Source organism: Zeugodacus cucurbitae, chromosome 6 (assembly GCF_028554725.1).
Source record: "Zeugodacus cucurbitae isolate PBARC_wt_2022May chromosome 6, idZeuCucr1.2, whole genome shotgun sequence".
Classification (NCBI taxonomy): Eukaryota; Metazoa; Arthropoda; class Insecta; order Diptera; family Tephritidae; genus Zeugodacus; species Zeugodacus cucurbitae.
The window spans coordinates 51,669,088-51,685,425 of record NC_071671.1 but is presented as its reverse complement, the minus strand read 5'-3'; the positions used below and the strand labels follow the sequence as shown (position 1 = coordinate 51,685,425).

Below are 16,338 nucleotides of genomic sequence, written 5' to 3'. Positions count from 1 at the left end.
GAAGCAACAACCGCGCCTTTGTTCTGAGTTTTCCAGACTAGATAAAGAAGCGAAGCGTATGGGTCTGGTGGTGAATGAGGACAAGACGAAATTCTCCTGTCATCAAACAAACAGTCAGCACATTCGCGTCTTGGCTCCCACGTCACTGTTGACAGTCACAACTTTGAAGTTGCAGATAATTTCGTTTATCTGGGAACCAGCATTAACAACACCAACAATGTCAGCCTTGAAATCCAACGCAGAATTACTCTTGCCAACAGGTGCTACTTTGGACTGAGTAGGCAATTGAAAAGTAAAGTCCTCTCTCGAGGAACCAAAATCAAACTCTATAAGTCGCTCATTATTCCCGTTCTGATGTATGGCGCTGAAGCGTGGACGATGACAACATCCGATGAGACGAATATTGGGGTTTTCGAGAGAAAGGTTTTGCGCAAGATTTATGGTCCTCTAAACATTGGCAACGGCGAATACCGCAGACGATGGAACGATGAGCTGTACGATTTATACGACGCCATTGACATAGTTCAGCGAATAAAAAGACAGTGGCTACGCTGGCTAGGTCATGTTGTACGGATGGAAGAAAACACTCCAGCTCTGAAAGTATTCGATGCAGTACCCGCAAAGTGACCTGGCTTCACTTGGTGTTTCCAGTTGGCGCCAAAAAGCAAAAAGGAGGAATGAGTGACGCGCTTAAAGCGGTTCCTACGCCAAATATATATATATATATATATATATATAAGGGTTAAGATCGGCTGTTTTTTTTTTAGAAAATTCAATAATTGTTTTCTTGATTCAGTAAAATTGTTTAGTTTGTTGCTTTATTTGTTCATTTAATTAGTTTCCAGCAGTTGAGTTGGGTGAAAAATCAATTAAGATGTCTTCTCATGTTTGTACACCTGTGTTTTTCCCTTTCTTATTTCACCATATTCTGGAGAGAGATTAAGGATAAGTGAGAAGATTAATTAATTTTGGATAAATGAAGTGAGTCAGCGCCAAATATAATTTTGAATTAGAATATATTTAATATATATTTAAGTTGATTACTTAGCCTTTGGTTTATAAATTGTTGTTACATTATTTGAGTTCTAAGTCTATGCATTTTAAGAATCCTTCATTAAAAAAAATATGATGGTTATCATGAGAATTTTCCTAAACTCCTTCTCCTATTCCTTCCCCAATTTATTATTCCTTTCTTTTACTTTCTGAAGAACTCAAATATAGACCTACTGGATTATGAAGTTCCATCAAAATATCGAGCATACTTGGAGATATAACAAAAAATAGAGTGAGCTCCTAGTTATAAAGAGAATTCAAAATCATTGGGGTATTATTTTAACTATTAATATTTCTCTTCATTCATATTTTATTATTTGCTTTCAGTTTGACACTTTCATGTAGAACAAAAGAGAGATAATAACCTGCAGTATTGCAAAATATGCAAATCAAATTGCAACAACAATTCAGAGTAAATGTTGAGGGCGGTCTGTAATGGTAAAATTGCATAGCGTGTGGCAAGTGAAACAATGCACTTGCAACGTCGCCAGGGAGACTAACTGCGCCGTTACACCGAATTGTTTGCACGCGTATGTTTTTGTTTATTTCGTATCATGGTAACGGCCGTTATGCAGGTGAAAGTGGTGCAGTGAGGCGCGTCGCGCCATCGTCAACACTGCCTTAGATAAAACACTGCTTCGGACACACACTCTCGCATGCGATAAATATGCAAGGGCACATAGTTTGCTTGCTGCACGCGAAGCGATCGTTAGTAAGCGACAATTTGCGCCGAAAATTTATTGTAAATTTACCGCATGCTAACCGTTATATCGGCGTCACCAGCAGCTCCATTTGCCTCTGCTGAGCCATTAACTTTGATGTCGGCTCTACGCAGTGTGGGCAGTTGCGAATTAATAACTTGAAAAGCTTTGTGGCATTGCTGTTGTTGTGCTTGTATTTACCGTTATGTGCCAATATATTTATGTGTGTGCCTTGAAAGGTATGTATGTCAGTTGAATCACGTGTTACCTGTAACGTGGCAAAATCCCTTTAATTACCACATGAATAGAGGGTGCCGCATTCGACAAAGTATACATAAATTTAGTATATTTTAGAATGGAAATCCGTAAGTTTTTCAAAATGTTCTAGAAACCTAAAAACTTTAAGCTTCTGAGGGTTACCAAATCAATGTAGTACGATAAAGGGATCTTAAATAATTGGAAGGACAGTGAAATGTGAGGTTTCCAATCTAGTACAAGGAGATCTATGTAAGTGTGGGCTTTCTTAAGAGAAAATTGACATAAAATGTATATCAACAAAGATATCGTGAATATACGGATGAATTAAAGGAATATTAATTCTGCAGATATTCTAAACGATTTATTAAAATCACATACATACACAAATGTTCACATAGGTAAGCATAACATGTTGGCCTACAAAAAACGGCGAAAGCAAAGTTGTAGACCATATAGCACCAGCAAATAAAGGCACAGCAGGTAGTGCTGCCAAAATCTTCAGTTAGCCATGCCCGTGAGTTTGTTAGTTAATGAATAGTCAGTTAGCGGCAGTTAGTATAAAGCAGCACAATAAAAAAATAAGTTGTATTTGGGTGCGGGTGCGCGTAAGCGGCAAGGCTGCTGCGGCGCCTAAAATTATGCTTCTAAGTTATTTGTTACATTCAAATGTGCGCGATTACGTTTCGTGTGGTTAGACAATGAAGCTATTTATATGGGAAAATATTTAAATTTTTATGAATAAATACTTGGTTTTATAAAATGTTGACGGTTATTGATAACAAATACTCCATTTTATACCAAAATGCTATTACATATATTCTTTCATTCGGTTTACCCAATTTTAGTTTTAAATGTTTATTGTCGAACAAACGCAAATCCCTCCATTCTATTTGCAAACAAACCACAAAAGAAATAAAATTACAACTAAAATATAAAACCAGCGCGACATATTAAGGCGGATATAATGTGGCTCCTTGTTGATGTTGTGTAATCCAGTTGGGGTGCACTTGCACCATTACATGCCAACTGCGGCGTTGTAAATAGCTTACACACACATATATTATTCAACGATCTAAACAAAAATAACAACTTGTACTTTAGCAGCGCAGTAATGCCTTTTGCGGTTCCAACATGAAATGAACTTGAATGAGTATGAGGGTGCTTGTATGTTACTGTACTATTACCGTTTCATTTCTTAGCTGCCACTTTGTCTGCATTTTAATTTTATTACGCGGAATTGCCACTACATTGGTGTTTGGCCACATTTAAACGGTCATAGTTACACAGATTGTTTGTTTTGGTTTTTTTTTCCACATTTGGAAAACAGTTGCCCGCTCATTGAAGTGAAATAGGAAGGAAAGAGCGAAGAGTGAGGGTGTTTCGAGTTGTAGAAACCGCCATTTTCGATTTGCTGCAATAATTACTAGATTGCATTGCATTGCATCGCACTGATTGCACAGATTTCGCAATCGCATTCGCAGTGGCTCCTGGCGGCGACACAATTACCTACCAACTGATAAGTGTGTGCGCGTAGAAATCCGGTTAACTGCGGTTCCAGTCAACAAATGTCACTATACACCCTTCACTTCGCATTCACAAACATTCGCGCCACTTGATTTACTGCCTTTTTTCTCGCCCTCTTTCACTTTGCTGAGAATTGTTTTTCTTGTTGTTAATTAAATTTACATAAAATAGCCATGAAATATAATTATTTCACAAATTGTTTAATTAGCGGGCTTGCTCTTATATGTTAAGGGGTGAAAACAAATTTGTCCAGGATCTCATCAACAAAGTTGCCAGTGAGGACCACTTTAATTTAGAGAGTGTAAAATAAAAAAAAAATTCAAACTTTAATGCACTGCCAATTATCGACTTAAGAACCGGTGCAAGATATATAATTATTTCACAAATTGTTTAATTAGCGGGCTTGCTCTTATATGTTAAGGGGTGAAAACAAATTTGTCCAGGATCTCATCAACAAAGTTGCCAGTGAGGACCACTTTAATTTAGAGAGTGTAAAATAAAAAAAAAATTCAAACTTTAATGCACTGCCAATTATCGACTTAAGAACCGGTGCAAATATCAACGACAATATCAGACTAGAGATTATGTCTCTTAACCAAACTTTTCAATGCAAACGGTAAGAGTTTACCACATAAATCAAACAGAGACGACGACATAAACAAAGCAGCAACAACAATGAGAGACACAAATAATTATTAATAATAAGATTTTGAGTTCACAGACAGGTTTAACAGACCTTCAGTCAAAGTTATGCAGATAAATAATTTTTGAATTGTTTAGCTCACCTTAATCGGGGCCATTCACAGTAGACCCAGTCCGTGACTTCTTCTAGTCGCACTTCTCTGTGTGTATTAGCCAAATAAGATTTATTGCCGGCGATTACAATGAGAATATCCTTTGGCGACGGCGACAATTTATGACATAAGAAGGAAGAGAAATTTAAAAAATATAAATAATCTAAATGACTTTGAAAATGGTTAGACTTAAATCTAATTTGTAATTGAAGTACCAGTAAATAGAATTCACTTCACTATATTAAAGAGAACTATTTTTAGAATGTATATTAATGAAGGCTATATAGGTAATTATGCGTAGCCTGTAGCTTTGTGACCTTATCTTTCATGGTAATTATGAATGTCAAAGGTCAGTATAATTTTTGTCTCGAATGAGTACTATTCTGTTCAGTGACAACACTTGCGGCGAGTATATCGGCTGTACGATTCATGGTACGAAAAGAAAGTATTGAGGTATTGTTTTGTTAATTAACATTTAAGAGGGCACATAGCAATCCATAGTGACGTAAATGCCATATAAAAGACTTTAAGCCTTAAAAGGTAAGCATATTTCAAAATTCGATAAAGGTCGATATGAACTTTACTCCATTAATTTCAGGATTCAGGGAGATGAATGATTGCAAATAGTTATTGATTACCCAACTGTCTACACTCAACTTTCTTTTGTCACTCTACTCAATATATTTAATGCTACTTTCTCTGCCGTTATTTGCCATATATCAACATTTCATTTTTGCTTTTTTAGACAGCATTTGATTTTATGCTCAAATTAGTTATTGTCAAATTAGTTTTCAATATAGTTAACAAATTGTTTCGCTTATCACCAAATGTCACTAAAAGCCTTAATGTCGACCTGCCTATCTGAAATAATCGAATATTTAAATCGAAATGAGTTCGTTGCAATTTTTTGTGTGTCATTGACATTGCAAGTTTAATGATTTTTTTTCACATCGTACTACATAAATGTATTTATATATGGAAGTATGGTTAACTATTTAAACGCAATCAACTCACCACTCAAACATTTGACAGTTACTTTTCGGTTATTTTTATGTTTTGATTGAAAATTGATTGCTGTTAATTTTTGATTGCTTTCTGTTGTGGAATTTCGGCAAACCCACAAACACACACACGAATATTTGTTGAAATAGTATAAATTGAAACTTAAATAAACTATGATTACCTTCATTTTGAGTGAGAGTTTGAAGCTTATGCTTGAATTGAAAATAAATTGAGTTCTTTGGTAATTTTGCTTTTTACTTTTTAAAAAAAACTGTGCGGCAAAAATTATAAATGGATGTTTAAAAGTTCTGAGCTAAAATAATGTGGTGTGAGAAATTTTCAAAAATATTTGTAAAAACGTATATATAACTAAGTGTTCACATAGATAAATAAAAACTTGTGTATATATATGTATGTATATATAATAAAATTAATCTGATTTGCTTTCGTTGAGGAATCCTGATTTTTTTCGAAATATTTAAAAAAACTGTATTTAAGATACCTCAAGCCTCATTTCCTTCTAACATAAATTAATTTGGAAGCATTTTAGCAGTAAAACTCGATACAAATAAATTAATTCAAGAAATTCCCACCTAGAGCCATAACTCGGCATGAGTTATTTATTCAATTTTCTATATATTGATAAATATCATTGATATTCCTCTCCAACCACATTCAAAAATTGTTTTTGCTATAAAAAATAGACAAACACTCAAACTCACCTGGAAGTCGGCGCGCTGCTCACGTATCTCCTCGAAACACTGTTTGACACATTGAAAACTCGACGCAGACGTGGACTCATAGACGAGCATGAATGTGTGGGCGGTGGCGATGGACAAACGGCGCATAGCGGGAAATTGCATATCGCCGGAAGTGTCTAAAATGTCAACCTGAAAGAAAAAAAGTAAATAAATTTTACTAATTACGTAAATAATAAAGCAGAGGAAGAGATACCGAAGATTTGCTGAATAAAATTTTCTAAATTTAGAATAGAAATTTTTAGTAAATAAAATTGTCTAATAAATTTTCGAATTTGATATATTTTTAGTTTATTACTATTTTAATTTAATTGTTTTGTAATCAAAAATTTTCATGTAAAAACAAGCAAGCATTGAATGTGTTTAATTGGGTACCACACGGCGTATGAGTAACCTACTACTACTACTACTACTACTACCTTCAACTACTAAAGTATTCTTGACAATCAAGTTTGCACTAAGTAAGGAAAAACTGTTTCAAATCATACTAGAAGTTCATTAAAAGAAAATTAAAATAAAACAAAAGCTTTCGATATGAATACGGCGAATGAGTAATCTTCGATACCACTAAAGAAAAAGTTGAAAGCAGGCATGATGTATGAGTACTTTTCATTGCGATGAAATTTAGTAATAATTCATAACAAACATTTGCAATGAGAAACATTACAATAATATAAATGCATTTATTTGAAAAGCTTTTTAATAATTACCACACCACACACACTTATTTCAAATAAACAACAACACCTGCAATTGATCTTACATGCGAAATAATTATTCTAATTATGCAAAGAGCCAAACCAGAATGCTTACAAGTATTACCGTTGTTGTTGTTCTACAGCATCTTCTCTACTTCTTTCTGCATTCATTCCTACTCCCATTTAACCAGTATTACTTTGTATGCAGACGTTTGATTGCATTTGTGCCTGGCCGAGACCTTGAAAATTGTGCAATTAATAACAATTACGTTTGCAACTAATTGCAATTATGCCAAGACTCTGTGATTTTAAATGCCACAAAGGCATTGATTACTCTTTACAGTTACAGTTGTTTATTTATGCATTCACACACAAATACAAACATATCTCGATTGCAGTTGCAATGTGTTGTGGATTGTATGTGTATTCGTGTTTGACATTGAGAATTAAAATGAATTGCAATGAAATTGTGTTACGGCTATGAATGAGTACATGCAAGCTGAGAGACAATTAACAACAAAAAATAGAAATTGATTAGCCTTCAGGTAGTTTCTTTATTGTTTTACAAATATATTTAAGTGCTTGTGGCTAGTTTAAAGGAAGATTTCGGCTATTTTCTTCTATTAACGACTTTTTGAGTAAAATAGGAGTTTTTTTACTCAAAAACCGAAACTTCAAGTGCGACACATTTTTTAATTAGCATTTAACAGCATGTATATACCCTTCTGTTATTGTTGTAGTAGCACTAGAAAAGAGTATTTTAGTATAATGAGCGGTAGAAGAGTTTTAGAGAGGCAGAGTTGGAGAATATGACATTACGAACAATTCATCCTAGACCTAGACTAATCGTGTTCAATAGCATCAATCTAATAGCCTTTTCACGCAGCCAAATTAATTAATTAATTAACACTTTGATTGAGAAACCAGTTTTTGCCCTTCATGCTGCCGGTTCCTCGATAATCGATCAGTTGTTACACAGTTTTGTTTAGGCTTTTCATAAGAAGTTGGTAAGTTCCATCCGCTGATTGCTATTTTTGTTTATTTCCAGCAGCGACATCTACCGTCGTATAGCGTAAACAACAAGTCGCAGACAAAGAAAGTATATACAGTAGTTTTCCGAAATAACGAACACATTAATTGCCAGGCCTGTTCGTTATATCGAATTTTTCGTTAATTCGAGTACTCACTTAGAGATATGTTTTTCAATAAAAAATTAGTTAAATATCCGTAAATTGAAGTTTAATAAATTATTTTATTAATTATTTGTTAAAATATAAAAAAAAACATAACAAAACAATTGAAATCCAATAAATTCTTCCAAAATGGACCAATTCTGACACTTATACTTATAAAGGGTGATTTTTTAAGAGCTTGATAACTTTTTCTCATCGGTTCTTTATTTGAAACGTTAGATTGGTTCATGACATTTACTTTTTGAAGATAATTTCATTTAAATGTTGACCGCGGCTGCGTCTTAGGTGGTCCATTCGGAAAGTCCAATTTTGGGCAACTTTTTCGAGCATTTCGGCCGGAATAGCCCGAATTTCTTCGGAAATGTTGTCTTCCAAAGCTGGAATAGTTGCTGGCTTATTTCTGTAGACTTTAGACTTGACGTAGCCCCACAAAAAATAGTCTAAAGGCGTTAAATCGCATGATCTTGGTGGCCAACTTACGGGTCAATTTCTTGAGATGAATTGTTCTCCGAAGTTTTCCCTCAAAATGGCCATAGAATCGCGAGCTGTGTGGCATGTAGCGCCATCTTGTTGAAACCACATGTCAACCAAGTTCAGTTCTTCCATTTTTGGCAACAAAAAGTTTGTTAGCATCGAACGATAGCGATCGCCATTCACCGTAACGTTGCGTCCAACAGCATCTTTGAAAAAATACGGTCCAATGATTCCACCAGCGTACAAACCACACCAAACAGTGCATTTTTCGGGATGCATGGGCAGTTCTTGAACGGCTTCTGGTTGCTCTTCACCCCAAATGCGGCAATTTTGCTTATTTACGTAGCCATTCAACCAGAAATGAGCCTCATCGCTGAACAAAATTTGTCGATAAAAAAGCGGATTTCACATTTCGAACCGAACACTGATTTTGGTAATAAAATTCAATGATTTGCAAGCGTTGCTCGTTAGTAAGTCTATTCATGATGAAATGTCAAAGCATACTGAGCATCTTTCTCTTTGACACCATGTCTGAAATCCCACGTGATCTGTCAAATACTAATGCATGAAAATCCTAACCTCAAAAAAATCACCCTTTATTTGGTGCTGACCAATAATTTTAAGCTTTTTTATAAAATTCAACATTTTTTCAATTCGCACATTTTTTTTTTTTAATTTTTTCAAGTTTCATTTTTAATTCTGGTTCGAAGTTATTTGATTTTTTTCTGTTTCTTCATATGTCTTCTTCATGTTGTTCGTTAAACCGAGTACTTACAAATCCCAGATGTTCCTTATTAACGGTACTCAATGTAACAATTTTGCTTGTTCGTTATAAGCGGTTTTCGTTAAAACGAATATTCGTTATTTCGGAAAACTACTGTATAATTACAAATACAGCCTTTGTCGCAGAGCTGCATTTCATTTTGAAGTCGATTAAAATTCAATTATAAATTAATGTAGAAAACTGAGATTTTTATTTTTTATGGTAATTCGATCTAAATCAGCGTTTTAATCAAGCAGAGCACGGTTTATTGATCAATTATCTCCTGTGTAAAATGACTATAAGTTGATGCGCAAAATTAATGTTTAGCGACATTTATTTGAGCAAAATCAAGATTAGAGATAAATAACTTAAGATTCTGGGGTCACAAGAAATTTGAATTAGAAGCTTCAAACAAGTTCACTTGCGGTTGCGAAGAGTTGCGAAGTAAAATGAACTAAATACATATATTTAAAGCATTTATAATATTGAAAAACAACAACAACAAATGCAGAATTTAGAAACTTAGAAGTCGTGTTGGTTGGGCACCCCAAGTGAAATGAAGTTTTTAATTCGAGTATTTTGAGAAGTGAAAAATATGCAAATTCATTACTTGAAGCGACATAAAGATACTCATACATACACATGTAGACACTTATACTAAATAAAACAGACTTTTACGAGTAGCGCACATGTCGTAACTCGTAGCAAATATTCGATTATCCTAGAAATCCCCAATTACCCTCCTAATGCACATGCCACACCCAACAGCACTCAGATCCACATGCATACAACATACGTACACCCATCGCACAAGCAAAATACGGCACCATTAAGCCGCTAGCCATGAGGAGTGCTAATCTCATTGGCGTTTGCACAACTATCACATTAGCTACCTAGTCGCATTGTTGTTGTTTTGGTTTATAGTTCTTGTTTGTGTTTTCACTTTTTGCACGCATCATTAATAAAATTTATACACAAGTTGCTCTTGACTTAACTATGCATAAATCGACTGTCACCCATACGTACACAGAGATATATTCATGCACACACTCATTGAAATGAATATACAAAGCAACTCAAACTTTAATCCAATATGGACGATATGGGAATGAATGAGAGTGGATTTGTTTCTAGGCATATAGCAAAGATTTCCAATGCGTATAGGTATCTTTAGAGAAAGTCACAGTCTCTTCGGCATTGGGAGACTTCTTTATAGTTAGTTTTAGAATTAGTTTTGATATAATGCAAATATTCTAGGGATCTACTTCGGAACTTGTATAATCTAAATTTATGTAGAAGTAGAATGAATAATATGATCGAATGATTTCTCAAAATTAGATAAAATTAGATACATAGGTATATGGATCAAGTATTGAATTGTAAATACATAAACCAGATACTCTCTGAAAATTTTGGACCCACACCTCGCGCTACAATATGGATCGTTGTATGTATATGTATGTATCCACTGTATGAATTTTGCTCGAAATATAATAATATTATTTGAATCTACCATTTAGTATAAGCACCAGTGGAGTGATAATTTAGCTAATTACAGTCACGTTAACAATTGAACACGGTGTATTTAATCAAATTTGCCTTACATCATTTATCCTTATTATTTTTATATTATCAACTACCTGCTAACCGACGAAAGTCAGCAGTTGAGCACAATTTTCAATCGATATATTATATAAACGTATATGTAAGTCGTAGTATAGAGGAAAGATTAATAACCCACTTTATCACATACGCTGAAGCCGCACAGCACATACATATGTATGCACACCGCAAGTACTGTACATGAGGGTGGCACAAGATGTAGAAATAAAAAAAAATGTTAATACAAATAAAGTTTCTTAATACCGATGAAGGGTCAATAATTTTGAATCATAAGTCAGGGTAGTTGGAGAAATTTCACAAATGACTTAAGAAGTCTCTGTTCAGTCAATACAAGTTTTATTGTGCCAGAAGTTTGCCATAGGTACCTACTAACATATGTAGAGCTATAAGCAAGAATGAACAGTACCAAAGTTTTCGTGCACTGAGACCTAACTAGTTATGTTTGTTATTACATTTATTTTTGAGTTATTTTATTTTTTTGTTTGTTATTTACTTGCTATTCTCTATTTCTCTATTTTTTTCTCATCTCAACCGATTTCTAAGATATGTGCCACCATAATGCATATGCGTAACTCATATTTCCCCTCATGAAGGTAGTCAAAAAATTTCATAATTAATTTTAAACTATTTTTCGCTATGCTGGCATGCATATTTTATGGAAATTACTGCGAATACCGCAGACGATGGAACGATGAGCTGTACGAGTTATATGACGACATTGACATAGTTCAGCGAATAAAAAGACAGCGACTACGCTGGCTAGGCCATGTTGCCCCAATGGACGAAAACACTCCAGCCCTGAAAGTGTTCGATGCAGTACCCGCGGGAGGAAGCCGAGGAAGGGGAAGGCCTCCACTCCGTTGGAGGGACCAGGTGGAGAGCGACCTGGTTATACTTGGAATCTCCAACTGGCGCCGAACTGCGAAGGAAAGAGAAGAATGGCGCGCTCTTATCGATTCGGCTATAACCGGCTAATCGGTTGAACGCCAATAACATATATACACAATTAAGTATCATACTAGTAGCACAATAGCTATTTTGAAAGGCTTAAATGAAAGAATTTGCCTAATACCGAAACCAGCTTCAACTTTAATCTTCTAATATTTAGTTCAAAGTCATAAAAAGTTGCACGTGCGTCATGTGAAAGCTTAAAGAGAGATATTTTACATTTCTCTGAACGTTTTTTGGAAGCAATGAAAAAGAATTGAGAAAAAGCGTGTCATGTTAAAGATGTTTGCTGACAAAAGTTTTTGTCGTTAATTGTCTGCCAAGCGAATGTGTGTGACAGTATATACATATATGTATGTATATATGGCTAAATCTATGTGAATACGAATTTCCGGCAGAGCGCAATGTGGCGAAACAAGCTCTAATGTAGTTACCGGCATGTTTCTGATACTGTCTGTGTGTATGTTGTTGTTATTCTGCGTTGCTATGGTAGTGAATAATTGAAGCTTTAGATGTGCATAGGCATAAAAAACTTACGATACAAAAATAAAAACACAAAACAAAAAAACAATGAGAAATTCAATTAAACACTAACATGGGTCGCCGCTTTGTATTTTACTTCGGCGCATACCTTCCAGATTTTAACTATTTTATGCTGGTGGAACCCGTTACACAGTCAGACACCTACACACAGTGAGTGTTCAATAAAACTAAAGACAATTTCTACAAGACATGCGAGTATTCTAGTTAGGAGATTGTCCCTGGTTTCCAAATATTTCACTCACACCGACTGCAGTTCGCTTTCAATTTTGATGGCAATGTTCTAATTTGAAAACTAAAAAAAGAAAAAATTAAAAGCTCAATCTGCAATTAGTTGATTAAATTTAGATTAGGAATATAAATTTTCCGACTGGTTAAGCGAAGCAGTATGGGTATAGCAATATATTACTATAATACTTTGGTACTTATTATACTGAAGATAAAGAGAGAATGTTGGTTTTCACTACTTTCTTATCAATATATTTAAAAAAACGAGTAAACATTTACGATCCAATATTTTAAATATACTAAATAAACTTCTCACGGTTTCTACGCTAATCCCATACAAATAAACTACTCACCTTCAGTGTAACGCCACCCGAATCGTATTCGCGATTAAAGAGATCCTCAACCGTTGTTCGATATTTGTCTGTGTAGGTTTTGAAGAGGAAACGTTTGATAATGGAGCTTTTGCCACAGCAGCGCCGCCCAGAATAACCAGCCTTATGCGTTCCAAGTCACCCATTATAAAAGTGGCTGACGAGGGCTTTTAGGAAAAAGTTATTGTTCCGTTAGATTATTGGATCTTCTCACTTCAATCGTTGAAAATTTAAGTTTAGATTACCGTTATTATTATGACAAAGCGCTCAAAGTTTTATTTTGATCTAAAACGCTCGCTGGTGGATTAAAGAAAGCAAAATTTAAGCTTCTTACAACTTCTTGGCATTTTACATTACATTTAATGATGTTTATTTAGACTACCAAAATAACAAAAAAAAAATTCTGAGCATTTTCTTTTGAAAATCCTACACTAACAATCAAAAGAGTGCTTTAATTTCTTTTATGAGCTTTCACCCCACTCTTCACTTACGTTTCTTAAAATGTATTTTACACTTTCTCAATAGTTCCTGTAATCATTAGTAAGCGTTGAAGAGTAAGAGTGGGCATCGCCGTGCGGGGACGTTACGGATGCTCGTAAATTTAATTATGCTTTCGCTTCCGATTTATTTCCGTTTCCGCTATTTGCACAGCACACTTTTTGCGCAAAAAATTGTTCTATTTTTGCACACTTGTTTTTGTTGTAAGCATTTGTCAATTGCCTGTACGCCACTTTGGTGCTTCCACTCTATTTATATACCACATGCTGCCAGCGCCGTCTCCCACTCTCTCTCATTTCACACTTGCAATAAGTGTTCTTAGTAAGTAAGTTCTTTCATAAGCAGACGTTGTGGGTGGTCTTTCTTTTTTCTCAATTCTTTATTTGTTGTATTGGCTCACATTAGTCTCGTATTTAAATGCTTACAACAAATTCGCCGTATGATTGTGTCTTTAAATGATACGTTGATGTTTGTACTGTGTACGATTCTCATAATGCTATGCCATTGTGAATCTTGGGGGACGATCTGAGAAGATAAATTATAAGAAAATAGTAAGTAAATATATTATAGATAGAATTTTATTGCGGAGGATATAAGTTAAAGACTTTGTCGAAAAAATCTGTGAGTGAGATATTTTTTGTCTCTTTAATAAGAGTTCCATTGGCTGTATTGTGTGAAGAGTAGTCTCCCAACGAAACCAAAACAAAACCAAATAAACATACATATATTTATAATTTATATAACTTATAACTCTTGTTGTAGTATGTACACACTTACTTACATATAGAGTGTATATGAAAATGTAAATGAGATGAATGTAAGACCATAACTCCTTCGTCTTTGGCCGCAGGAATTTGAAATCAACACATTCATACACACTTAACTAATAATTAACTGTTCGCACAATTTGAGGTTTATTCAATTCTAACAGAAAGCTAGAAAAGCGCATATGGTCTGCAACTTTGAACTCTGCAACTCAGACTTAAAAGGCTTATAGCTTCATGCAATATGAGAGAAGAAGTGTTTGTTGCTAATTAATATTTTTGCTAATACTCTCAAATTATGGAAGTTATATAGAAATATAACCTAATAATAATAATGTCCGAGGCAAATAATGACGTCAAAACACATTATATTTAAATGTTTAATTACAGAATAATTATTTACTTGCTGAATTACTCGGTAAATTTTATTATTTATTTTTTGTACATATCGACGAATGTAAAGGAAAATAAATTTCCTTTTATGCGAATATATATAATTATGGCGATTATTTGTGCGCATATTAATGTCAACTAATTATGCAATTAAAGCCAATAGTTTATACTTCATATAATCGCAATAAATTAGAAGATTAAAAGACTGGAACAATATCATTGAAATTTATTAGCCTTTTGTTGATTTTGGTCCTTGCGTACAGTATTGCGGAAATGTTTGGAATAATAACTAAAGCTCATTAGCATTAACACCACAGCCCGTCATTAGAATATTTAACTTCTATGATAATTTCACGAATTAGTAAATGCCAAAATTGGTACGATACAATTTGAAGCTAAAGCTAACCAATTATTGAAAGTGTGGTATAAGAGCCAATACTAAAAAAGTTTGCTTACTAGTATATGGTTGTGCCGCTCTCAAGTCAAACTCTATCGTATGTTCAGGATCGGATGATCATAATTGAGATATTCTTTCACTAATATGTATATATTATACACCAGGTCATGCCAATAAAACTGCTACATTTTGTAAAGTAGCAAATAGTTTCTTAGTTAGTATTGCCCTAAAGTGGTGAAATAAATCCTAATAATTTTACAAAAATCAAAAATCGTTTAAAGTTCATAACTTCTGCATAAACTTCCAGAATGAATAGAAATGTATGCCTTACGCGTATTGTATATGTACATAGGTATTTATTTCGGATTTGAAATGTAAACATTGTTGCGTAAATACAATTGCAGCAGCTCTTGAAGTTATAAGCACGTGTGTAGGTATATAGTTATAAATGTGTGTTTGTAAAATATAAACAACGAATACTAGTTGCAAACATCCGATGCTTAGTAAATAGCAATTGGCAAGTAATATTGCAAAAATTTCAAAATATAAATATACATACATATGTGCGCAGCACAGCACAGCCAAAAATTTTTGAAATACTCCCAGCGGCACAATGGTTGCTGCACTAGCAAAGGTACGTGTAAATATACACAAAGGGCCAATTGCTTGTCATGTAAATGTGTATATGTGGAGATCACCACTCCACACTAATTACAATAATTTATCATAATTAGTGTGGAGTGGTGATCTCCACATTACCCCCCTTCTTTTTTTCCGCTTTTACACGGAGATAACATTGGCAACTGGAATTTCATCGATTGCATAGTGGACAGTATGGTAGATTAGATTACATCCGAATTTATATCTGATCAAATACTCCCAATTTGGTTAACTGGTTACTTTTCACTTTAATTTAAGGAACGATTCCCAAGATTCAAATTTTCAACTTAAACGATTCCAGAACTCAACAAACTGTAACCACTTGTTTGCAAATAAACGATGCAGTTGCGATAAATAGCACATGATTCCAAGAAAATCCTTCGTCCAAAACTCAAAGCTATCTATTTGGAAGAAGGACTGCATAGCCTGCGCTCCTTGCACTCATGCATTTCTTAGAGAATTTCTACCGTTACCACCAAAAAGCAAAATTATATTTGGAAAGTAGTTTAGTTTTGTCACATACAGCTATAGACAATAATATTAAATCAAATCCAAAACTATAAAATTAGAACAAAATTCATAAGGCGCCACCTCATAAACCCTAGCGAAGAAAATTAGTTGCTAGAAAATAATAAGCTGACGGCTTTAACTCCTCACGGGATATGATGGTCACATAATTTGGCATAAACACGTCAAGT

General features: G+C 34.3%; 1 pseudogene; it reads right to left on the bottom strand.

Annotated features, from left to right (window-relative positions):
- The window catches only part of LOC105220148 (GTP-binding protein Di-Ras2-like), a 28,624-nt pseudogene extending 14,680 nt beyond the window's left edge, over positions 1 to 13,944 (bottom strand).
- Between the last annotated feature and the right edge of the window lie 2,394 nt (positions 13,945 to 16,338).